Raw genomic sequence first — 12,551 nt, 5'->3', positions numbered from 1 at the left:
TCCCAAGATCTCCTGCGGGGCCTCACATCCTCCCCGCACAGCACACAGACAGTGGGCACGCTGAGCGAAGCGGCAGTCATTTTATTAGAGTCAGGTTGGGACAGGTGTTTGGATTCTAGCTTCAGCTGATAAGGAGAACGGGGCAGGAAGACCAAGTGTAGACCAGGCATCACTCGCAAAGATTATCTCCTCAAGGGGAGCAGTTTGCAAATGTCTCCTAGAACATCATCCATTGCCGTGGACACTGTATAGTTAACACATTCATCACTGAGGAGGATGGAACCCTGGGAGAGAGTAGGATGAGGAGGGACAGGACCTGAGCCCACAGCAGGGTGACCCTGTCTCCCCAGGATCACCTCACACCTCACCCTCAGTGATTGAGCTGCATCCCCAGCAAGAACCTCTGGCCCACAGACCCACCAGTGGAGAGGAGGCTGCCATCAGGCCGGCCAGGAGGAGAACGGCTCCCTAATCGCCTGTGCACAGGTGTCAGGATGGAGACAGAGCAACGAGCCGTGCCAGGGAGGGGAAGAGATGACAAGGGTTCTGCAGGGCGTAGCAGGGGCTGGTCCTGAGGGAGGAGCAAGGTAGCGGAGGCTGGGTTTGTGTCACGTCTCCTGCACCTGAGCCCCTTCTGTCAGGTGTGTTGGGTGTATGGAATGTGCACGCATGTGTTGTAAACAGCCCCATGTGCCCTGTGTGCTTATTATTAGTGCAAGAAACTCTGCTTTATGGGAAAACATCTCGCTATGCAGTATCAACACTTTGAGGAAAATAGGGTAAAAGACAGACTACCTATCTGGTAGTATGAGGTATGACAAGTACAACAACGAAAGAAAGATACTTCCTCAGGAGATACGTTACTAGCGCAGCTGAGCAGCTGCTTGTAGCTAGAAGCTGCCTCAGGAGCCTCAGGCGCCCAAAACACCTGAGTGGAATTCTGGCCTGTAGGCACTGAGACAATGTCGGTGGAAGTGGGGCTCTGAGCCAGAGGAACAGCCATCAAAGTGGGCACAAGAGGAAGTGAAGTGGCCACAAGCCAGAAACCTTACAAAGCCAAGGGAGTCCCTTCCTGGGAAAAGAGTCTAAAGGCAGGGGCTCATTTTCAATATTCCTAAAATAGCTCTGACAGGACTCCTAGTGCGTGTGAGCTGAATTCTTCCTTTCCTGACAGAGATGAAAATTCTACTCCTCCAGTGCTAACTCCCCTCACCAAGAAAAAAATCACGAGTCAACGCACTTGGTGTGTTGCATTGATGTTAGCCCGCTGTTGTGTGGGAGCTAATTGGCATGCTGTAGACATACTCGGTAGCAGAAGAGGCTGGCTGTGCAGGTGGACTGTGGTTGCATAACATACGTGCCGTAGGGTGGAGCAAAGGTTTATGTTTCACTGTTTATAGCTCTTGTCTCTCACATATCCCGTGACTGCACGGTCTATTACCACGTGGCATATTGCAATATTGCTGCATGTGTGTCGTCAGGGTGGCGGATGGGGAGAGTAAACTACCATGAGTTTCAAAGGCTTGAGCTTGTCCAGAAATCCCAACTCATTGTAGCAATCCTGGAACTTTTTCTACGGCTGCTTTTTCCCATTCAGTAGCGCCAACTGTTTCAAGGGCTAGGTCCAACAGTGTCCTGCTTTCCGAGGACCACAGTGCTAACCACTCCATAAAATATAGGGCAAGCTTCCGCTGAAAGCACAGACAGAAAACACCTCAACAAAGGAATCACCGGGGTAGGAGGTTCGCGTTTCCCCACCTCTTGGTAGTAACTCACACATCCAATGCTTCCAGACTCACCTCCCACTGAGATCCACCCTCTCCCAGGACTGTTACATCCCAGACAGAAAACATTCTCTATGAGGCACTCCCAGCAGAAGGGAGCAGCTAGAGGGGCCAGGACTGGAGACCCCTCTGCCCTTGACCACTGCCCCCAGGCACACCAGGCTGCCTGCTTCTTCCCTTCCAATAAGCACCGCTACCCCCAACTAAGTATCCCTCACAGTGTGCACAGCTAATGACCTCCCCCTGCATTCAAATCCTGAAAGCCTCAGGGGGTTTCTGCAGGACTCCTGGGCACTGATCTGCCAGCTGCCCTCTAAACCTGTCCCTAGAAGCTGCCTGGAGATGACTATGGAAGGATGCAGTGAGATGGCATGGGGCAAGGGTCAGGAAGACCATCTGTACCCTCCTTCCTACCCTCACCCGTCTCAAAGGTCAGCTCTCTGGTCACCAGCAAGGCCAGCACAAGCAGTGTTCCCTTCATCGTGTCAGCGCTGGGATGCTCTGCTCAGGGCAGAGTTTCTGCTGCTTTATAAACCACTAGCTCCCTGAGCCCAGCCCAGCCCACACCCGTCCTGGGAGCTCCACAGGCCTGTGGGCAGGCACCTGGCTTAGGTGGCTCCCTCAGCCCTCGCGGGTGTTTAGTGTGGGAATCCCTTCTTACTCTGAGAGCAGAGCTCCTGGAGGAGACGTGGTGGTATGTCAGCTGGAGCTGACATTTCTAAGGGATTCCATTCTGAGCGAAATGCTCTGTTGTCCCAGCCCCAGCCATCATCTGTTTTCCTGGTCATCCTTCCCCCCAGCCTATCCGGGCTCCAAAGGCAGTACTCTCCCGAACTGCGGAGAGGAAAGCACAGGAGAGTCAAGGGCAGGTCTACACCACTACGGGGAGACAAAAGGTCATCCAGAATCCTTACCTTTTCCCCAAGGTTAAGTCCTGGAGATAAGAATGAGGAGCTGGGGGCTTCCCTGGTGGCGCAGTGGTTGAGAGTCTGCCTGCCGATGCAGGGGACACGGGTTCGTGCCCCGGTCTGGGAAGATCCCACGCGCCGCGGAGCGGCTGGGCCCGTGAGCCATGGCCGCTGAGCCTGCGCGTCCGGAGCCTGTGCTCCGCAGCGGGAGAGGCCATAGCAGTGAGAGGCCCACGTACCGCAAAAAAAAAAAAAAGAATGAGGAGCTGGACCTTACCGAAGCCCCCTAAACATCTTAACTGCTGCAGTGTCTGGACTGGGCCCCGAGGACTGGTGGACACCAGCCTTGGACTCTGAATCACTCCCTACCAGGGAATTCACAGGACTTGCGGCCATGTGGGTTTTCCCAGGGGCCGGTAGTTCTGTAATTTTTTATCGTGCCGCCAGCTTTGCTCAGACCCTTAAGGGAGCAAGTTCCTGGGCACGTTCTTGACTCCCAGTGGCTCCAGGCTTGCCCCCTCTCCTGGCTGTCTCGCCCTCCTCCGTCAGTGCACCTGGTCCCAAGAGGTGCTTGGGCTGCGTAGCCTATCCAGAAGCATCAGTAAACAGCTGTGGGTTTGTGGGGTTCGACTCCTGCATCAGAGACTCTGAGGCCCACAGCCTTACAGGCCACTGTGGATGGGAGTCCTAAGGCCCAGAGTGCTGGGTCCACCAGAGGCGCCACCCCATGCGCTGAAAACTCTCTCAAGAGTCAAGTTCAACCTTCCACTCTAGGAAAGCAGTTTGTTGGTGCAAACAAGATGAGATGGTCCTTGAAAACTCTAGCAGAAGGAAGCCTGAGAAAGCTTCCAATGTCCAAATTGGAAACAGTCTGGTCAACAAAATAAATAACAGAATATTAGATGATAACCCAAAGTATAAAGTAATATGTGGGGACTTCCCTGGTGGTGCAGTGGATAGGGCTACGCGTTCCCAATGCAGGGGGCCCGGGTTCGATCCCTGGTCAGGGAACTAGATCCCACATGCATTCTGCAACTAAGACCCGGTACAAACAGATAAATAAATAAAAAAAATTAAAAAAAAAAAAAAGTAATATGTGTGAGTCCATACTGATATAAATAAGTGATTAAATAAATAAGTAAATGGGGGAGAAGAGACAAGCATTCCCTATAGAAACATTCCGAATCATATATGTAGATTATCCTCTCCAGGAGGGGGAACTTAACTGCCCTGACGTCCCTGAGAGTGGGCTAGACTTAGTAACTCATTTCCAAAGAAAACAGGAGGGGAAGGGGAAAACAGTGCAGAAACATGGCAAACACAACATTAATCAAATAATCAAGGCTGACACACCCAGTGGTAAGACATACTGCTGTCATATATACCCTGATGTAAGGTGACGGGAAGGCACTTCACCTCCGTGGTGTTCTCCTCAAAACCCAAAGTCTGTACCCCAGTCTACATTATGAGAAAAACAGCAGACAGACTCAGCTTGGGGATCATTCTACAATACCTGGCCAGTCCTCCTCAAGACTGCCAAGGCCATGACAGACAAGGAAAGAATGAGTCACTCCACAGAGCGGAGGAGACTGGGGAGACAAGACAATGAATGCAGTGTGCGTAGGTTGTATATTGGATCCTGGAACCCAAAGAGGACATTAGTGGACAACCTGGTGACATCTAAATAAAGTGTAGGGTTTAGTTGCTAGTAATGTTCCAATGTTGTCTCTCAGTTTTAACAAATCTTTGCAACTCTTCTATAAATCTAAAATTATCCCAAATTAAAATTTTATTTGAAAAAAACTTGCATTAGGAAAGGACAACATCTGCTGCAACTCCTCTCTTGACCTTGTTCAGCACTTTGCTCTGACCTCACCAAATGTCCCCACCATCCGGGGACATCTCAGATGGTCTTGTGGCATCCTCGGAAGGGCACTGGGCTGGATCCATAGCAGCGACCTGTGTTACTTCGGCGCTCCAAGCTACTGGCTTCCTCATCTCACAGAGCTGGGGAGGGGATGGAGAGCAGTGTCTTCTGAAGGACAGGAGGCATGTGACCTGTGCCCAGGTGTCCCACCACACTGAAGTCCTGTCCCACATACACATAGGGCAAGCACGTGCGGCCTGGGCCATATGGTGTTCACGTTCCTGCCCAGGAACTCTGAGGCACATCTGCAGCCACCTGAGCCCCTCATGGGGTGACCTTCAGAGGTATGGCCCCCAGGCATCAGTAGCCATGGCAAGGGAGGGCTCCACGGAGACCAGCTGACAGCTGGAGCTCAATACTTGGTGCGTCCTTGCCAAGAGCAATTACCAGATGTGAATCCTATCTGGCATAAGGTTCTGATTGTAGTCACACAACTTGTGTCCCAACTTCAACTCTGGGCTTCAGCAAACCTTATTCTGCCAAAGGTGACTCAGAGAAAAGGCCAGCCAGGGGCCTCCAACAAAAAGTTACTTAATTCTGACTTATCAAAATATTTTAAACCTTCACCTTACTTAAATAATCCCAGGCAATATTCATAAGCACATCTACAGCAAATAGAAGTAAAAATATTCTTGTTTATCAACTCCAGAGAAATGGAATATTCCTTCCACTATTCTAACAAACATTGTGAAACACCCACTGAGTGTTGGGCCCTGTCCTAGTCCTGGGGATACAGCAGCACACACAGCAAAGCTCTCGCTCTCCTGCAGCTCTTTATACATCTAAGAGGGAGTGAAAGACAATCAACCAATGGCAAGAAGTGCTATGGAGGAAGATTAAGCAGGGGGAAAAAAGAGAGTGCCATGGAGGGAAGGAGGGGGCCAGCGCCTTTGATGTAAGGGGTCAAGAGTATGGGGAGTACTTCCCTGGTGGCGCAGTGGTTAAGAATCCACCTGACGATGCAGGGGACGTGGGTTTGAGCCCTGGTCTGGGAAGATCTGACATGCCGCGGAGCAACTAAGCCTGTGCGCCACAACTACTGAGCCTGTGCTCTAGAGCCTGCGAGCCACAACTACTGCGCCTGCGCGCCTAGAGCCCGAGCTCCGCAACAAGAGAAGCCACTGCAATGAGAAGACTGCACACCGCAACAAAGAGTAGCCCCCGCTCGCCACAACTAGAGAAGGCCCACGCACAGTAACAAAGACCCAGTGCAACCAAAAATAAATAAACGTATTAAAAGAAAAAAAAACAGTATGGAGAAATTTCTCTGACATGTGATATTTGAACAGACCTGAGAAATGAGGCAACGAAGCATGCAGCCACTTGGAGGAAGAGCATTCCGGGCAGGGAGTGCAGCACATGCAAAAGCCCTGCTACAGAAGCATACTCGGTCTGGTCAAGAAGCAGAAAGGAGGTCAATGAGGGAGGAAAGAAAGGCAGGGATAAGCTCACAGAGGCAGCAGGGGTGCGGGACTGATTGTGCGAATGGTCCAGGATGGTGGGCCTAGAAGGGGCTTGGCTTTTCCTGAAGTCGGAGCTCTGGAGAGGTGATGGGGGGAACAGTACAGAGACACTCAAGAGAAGCACGTTGGGGAAAATATTCCTGTGTAGATTGAGGTGCTGTTGCAAACACCCCCATGGCCTTAGAACTTAGTTATACTTTAAACTCTAAGCCTCTACCAAAAACCAAAAGACAAAGTAACCCAGTGACACAATCCGAAAAAGGCCATATCCTGGGGTACAGAGCAGGTTGGGGAAAGGGGGAAACTAGATCTCTTGGAACAAATGGAAAACATCACTAAATACCCCAATTAATGTAATGAGGCTAATGTCATGACATCAAAATCCAACTACTCAAGGTCATAGACAAAAAAATCTAAACCAAATATTAACAAGTATATGAAATTACATATCAAAAAGATACTATATGTTGGGACTTCCCTGGTGGCACAGTGGATAAGACTTCACGCTCTCAATGCAGGGGGCCTAGGTTCGATCCCTGGTCAGGGAACTAGATCCCACATGCATGCCGCAACTAAGAGTTCACATGCCACAACTAAGAAGACTGCCTGCCACAACTAAGACTTGGTGCAACCAAATAAATAAATAAATCTTTTTTTTTAAACCTTAAGACTAAAAAAAGGATACTATATGTTGATTAACGAGGATTTATACAAGAAATGCAAGGTAAGTTTAATATTAGAAAAACATTTGATGTAACTTATCACATCAACAGAACTAAGGGGAAAAAGTATATGTTTATTTCAATAAATGCAGAAAAGATGTGTTATAAAATTACTCATCTTTTCTTGAATTAAAAAACTCTTAGAGAGACTTCCCTGACGGTCCAGTGGTTAGACTCCATGCTTCCAATGCAGGGGGCGCGGGTTCGATCCCTGGTCGGGGAACTGAGATCCTACATGCCACATGGTACCGCCAAAAATATAAATAAATAAAATAATTAAAAATTAAAAACGCTTATAAAGTAGAAACAAAAGAATATATCCTTAATCTAATAACAAGTGTCTACCAAAAAAAATTCCCACAGTAAACTTCCTATTTAATGGTGAAATACCAAACGCTATCCTTTTGAATCTGGATAAAGGGTAGCCAGAAATACTTCATAATATTTTTGTAACTTTCTTGTAAGCCTGAAATTATGCCAAAACAAACAATAATAATATAAGATAAAAAGTTGTCAAAAACAAAATAAAACAAAGCAAAAACCTTCCCTTGGGTCTAGATAGAGGATAAGGATGCCTACTTTTACCACGGCTATTCAACATTGTACTAGAGATCCTACAAATGCAATAAAGCAAGAGAAGAATAATCTATGTAGATTGAAAAGGAAGAAAGGTATTAGATACAGTTATATAAGTCCAAAAGCACCTACAGATAAAATATTAGAGAGTCTTTTAAGTGCTGCATGTAAGTCAGTATAGAATAATAAAAAGGTTCTATATGGCAGCACAAACATCTAGAAAATTACATTTTAAAGGGAGATAACATTCACAACAGCATTAAAAATAACAGATGCCTAGGATAAATGAACTGATAAATGAATAAGAGATCTAGATATAGAGAGATAGATATAGAGAGAAATAGATATATAAATCTTTACTGAGAGAAAATAATGAAGACAGATAAATGGAGACATGTACCATCTTCATAGAGAGGAATACTAAATATCTTAATTTTTTAAATTATCTCCAAATCGATCTACAGATTTAATGTGTGGTTAGGTCAAACTCAATAAGCTGGTTCTAAATTTACATGGAAATGCAGAGGACCCAAAACAGCAGACACTCTGGAACAAGGCCAAAACGGAAGGACTCTCTCTACCAGAGTCAAGAACTAAAGCTTTGGGCTTCCCTGGTGGTGCAGTGGTTGAGAGTCCGCCGGCCGATGCAGGGAACACGGGTTTGTGTCCCGGTCCGGGAGGATCCCGCATGCCGCGGAGCGGCTGGGCCCGTGAGCCATGGCCGCTGAGCCTGCGCGTCCGGAGCCTGTGCTCCGCAACGGGAGAGGCCACAACAGTGAGAGGCCCGCGTACCAAAAAACTAAAGCTTTAGTTTGTACTTAACACTGTATGGTATTTGCGTTGAGACAGACAAATACAACAGTGGAATAAAATTTAAAACATGTAAGTAAACCTATATTCCTACACGAGGCACTTTCCTTTTTTGACAAAGGTGGCGCTGAAAAGCAGTGGGAAAGGGATGAAATTTTCCTATGGGTACCAGGACAATAAGGTGTCTACATGAAAAAGTAACTGGACTCCTACCTCACAACCACACACAAAATTCAATACTATATGGATTATAGACCTCAATGGGAAAGGCAAAACAAAGCCTTTAGAAAGGATACAAGAGAATATATTTATGACCTTAGGAACAGCAAGATTTTTAAAACAAAACACACACACACACGCACACACACATACACAAACCCCGACCTTAAAGAATAGCCATGATACATTCAATTATATTAAATTTTAAACTCCCGTTTATTAAAATACCATTAAAAGAGTAAAAAGGTAATTCACTGTGTTGGGGAAGATATTTTCAACAAATAATCAACGAAAGGCTCTTATCCAGAATATAGAAAGAAGTCCTACAAGTCAATTAGAGTGGGGAAAAGAAAAAGAAAGGAAAATGCAATATATAAATGGGGAAAATACTTCCACTGGCATTTCATAAAATTATCAATAAATGTACGAAGAAGTGCTCAACACACCAGTAAAAGCAAACTGAAAGCACAGTGAGATACCAATGCACACCTCCCTACCAGTGGCTAATATGAGAATGTCCCATAATGCGAGCTACTGGTGCTGCAGAGCAGCAGGAATGAATACACTACCAGCAGGGATGTACCCCGATGCAACCACTTTTTTGTTTTAATGTTAAAAATATCTTTTTTCTAGGGCTTCCCTGGTGGCGCAGTGGTTGAGAGTCCGCCTGCTGATGCAGGGGACACGGGTTCGTGCCTGGGTCCGGGAAGATCCCGCATGCCGCGGAGCGGCTGGGCCCGTGAGCCACGGCCGCTGAGCCTGTGCTCCGCAACGGGAGAGGCCACAACAGTGAGAGGCCCGCGTACCGCAAAAAAATATATATATATGTATTTTTTTTTTTCTAGAAGATCACACAAAAGTTGGGAAGGGAAGGAAGGAAGTCAACTGGGCTACTACAAAATCTAGACTGAGGCGGGTCAAAGAGCTGCTTATGGAAACTGGCAGCTGGAGCAAATGGCAGAGGTCAAGATGGCACCTGGCCAGTGGACCAGCAGCCCCGGTCAGCCACCTTTATGAGCACCAGCGGGGTGCAGCAGGGACAACAGAGGTGCTGGCCCCGGTCAGCACTCCTCTTCTGGAAGGGAGAAGCAGAAGCTCACTCTTTAACAGGTTCCTGGTGCTCTCACGCTCCTTCATGGCCTTCTCTCAATCACTGCCACTGAATTCCTCAGTGCCCACACTCAGCCTGGTGCCCTCATCCAGGCAGGGTTAGAGCCGGGCGTGTAAAAGCTCTGGACACCACATCTCTTACAGAAGGCGTGCTTTGTGCGTGTTGAACGTGTATGTGTATGCGATTACCCTCTCGGCTCCCTTCGGGAGCTTAAAGCAAGAAGCTGGAACAGCAAGGTGCCTATTCCGCTTCTTCTTACAAATGCTCCAGGTGCAGTCAGATTGTCAAGTCCGCTGAGGCCCAAACTTCCAAACGAACTGCTCCCAGTGGCAGCCTCCTCGGGGTCTCACCAGGGTGCCCACCCATCCCGCCCCCTCCGGGGGGCCCCTGTGCTCTTGTGCTCACTCCCTGGTCAGCAGGCTCCAATCTCAGACTGAGGTCTCTGCCTGACAGTCCCTATCCGACTCCTGCCCCAGAATCCTTAGGTCAGCCCCTCGATGTCCACAGACTCCCCACCTCCCCACCCGCCGGGCCACAGAAAGGCAAAGGAAGTAAGCTGTGTGAAGAATGCATTGTTTGGAGCCGGGGCTCTTCTCCACAGCCCAGCCTGGCCACAGGGGCCAACAGTCCCCGGCTGAAAAATCACACAGCTCCGTAAATGGAGGGCATTCAGTCCCACGACCATATTCATGCAGAAGCCAGTCTGGCCGGGCAGGCAGGAAGCCTGGCCGAGGGTGCCCAGAAATAGCCATCAGCACTGTTGGCTCAGCTGGAAGACCATCCAGCTCCCAAAATGACCTGGGCTCAGAGGCAGGGAAGTCAATGCCAGACCTCACCCTGGACTCCAGCGCCAGCTCCCGCTCTCAGCCCCCGCTCTCAGCCCCGAGGAGATCGGGGCTCTGAGTCATCACAATGACTGTTACCTAGCTGCAGAGAGCCACATCCCAAGAAGTGTTGGTATGCCTCTCCTAGCCCATACTCATCACCACATTCCTGGCTGTCCCCCCTCATCCTAGAGACTTTCGGGGCTGACCCATTGTGGTTCTGTCTCCTGACCTCAGTCTCCGCCTGAGTTCTCATTGCCAGTCTGACCCCACCCTTTCCAAACCCCTCAAAGCCCATTTTCTGTTTCTTTGGAACTCCGATTGCCATCAGCAAACTGTCCTCTAGCCTCTTCTCAGAATGTTCCCCTCACGCACTTTTTATAACTGAACTTGCCCTATTGAGACAGGTATGTTCACACCAAGATGTACAAAATCAAAACAAGGAACACTAATAACTGTTACAGTCTTTATTTCTGCAACTGCTCATATGATCATAGCTAATATTTATAATATTTCTAACTACATGTCCACTGTCCCACTCCACGTGCCTTTTGTTCTCAGCAAACACCTCAGCTGGTCATCCTTTCTTCCCTAGTGGAGTGGCACAGACTTTCATTCCTGAAGGGTCTGGGCCATTAGCAGTTCTGTCTGTAGTGGGGAGTTGTAGTTTTCCATTAATTTTACCATATACACAAGGTATACTAATGCAATAATACACTTATACAATAGAAGGGAGCACTGAGAGGTCTCCATAGGAGATCTCCTGTATTCCAGACATGCTTCTCCGCACGCTCATTAGGTAATAGGAACCTACTTTTCCCTCTGTAATCAAGACCAATCACCCCAGTAAGCACAAAAACTTCTTTGCCTGGTCGCTAGGATAGACCAAAGTGGCCAAGACGTAGTCTCAACTTAGAACCAGTTCTGTGTCCGCTAGTGAAAGTATTCCTCTCTTGAGAACTAAAACTTCTTTTTTTTTTAAGATTTTTTTTTATGTGGACCATTGTTTTTTAAATCTCTATTGAATTTGTTACAATATTGCTTCTGTTTTATGTTTTGGTTTTTTGACCCCAAGGCATGTGGGACCTTAGCTCCCCAACCAAGGATCGAACCCACAACCCCTGCAGTGGAAGGCAAAGTCTTAACCACTGGACTGTCACGGAAGTCCCCGAGAACTAAAACTTCTAAATCCCAAAGTTGCAGGGACAGAAAGACATAAAAAAAAAAGTTGCTATTGGATCACTTGGGGTAATAGTGAGGGCAGCCAATCCTTAATTGTCAGACTCTTGAATCCAGGCTATGTGGAAAAGGAACCTGCAAGAAGACCCCAGGTAGTGTTGATGTTCCTCCCCCGGTCAGTAGATTGGTTATTCATGTAGGCTATGTGGAAAAGGAACCTGCAAGAAGACCCCAGGTAGTGTTGATGTTCCTCCCCCAGTCCAGTAGATTGGTTATTCATATATTGATTGCTGACTTAGAGCATTCACTGCATCCTGGCAGGCACTGTGCCAGCCCCACAAGGTGTTACTACTGCACTAACATCATGTATATCTGACTCTTCAAAAGGCCATGCAATCAACTATCGAACCAACTGCTTCTGGTTAAGGGGAAACATGGTAAGACCAGTAACTTCAATAAGCCTGAGACAACTGGCACACTACATTTGTTGTAAAACGAGTCCTTGGTCAGAAGGCATGCTGGCTGGAATACTATTGATGCCACGCAAAGCATTACCTAATCTGGAGATGGTCTAAACTTTCATGAAACTGGTAGTCTCAGCAGCGGCCAGAGTAACAGGTGAGGTTGACATGATTCAAAGTGGTGTACAAGAAATGTTTGGTACCTACCCTCTTCTCTTTCCTCTTTCTCTCCCCATTTCATCTCACGGATATTATTAAGTTAAAACACTGTCTTTACGGTATTAACTCTCAAGTTTGTATCTTCAGTCCATATCTATGAGTTCCAAACTCATAACTAACAGCCTATTTGAAATCTCCTATTGGATGCTCTCAGATACTTCTGATCTAGCTTGTCCAAAGCCCAAAATGTAATTCCTAATTTCCCCACAAATAACCTGCATCCTTCTAACCATGAGGAAGTCTTTCCCATCTCAATAAATGGTACCCCAGAACCTAGATTTCCCCCCTTCCCTCATCATTCATATCAAATCCACCAGATTTCCTATAAAATCTATATCTAAAACATAT

Source organism: Neophocaena asiaeorientalis, unplaced genomic scaffold, assembly GCF_003031525.2.
Source record: "Neophocaena asiaeorientalis asiaeorientalis breed wild unplaced genomic scaffold, Neophocaena_asiaeorientalis_V1.1 scaffold280, whole genome shotgun sequence".
NCBI classification, from domain to species: domain Eukaryota; kingdom Metazoa; phylum Chordata; class Mammalia; order Artiodactyla; family Phocoenidae; genus Neophocaena; species Neophocaena asiaeorientalis.
This window is presented reverse-complemented; position numbering follows the sequence as displayed.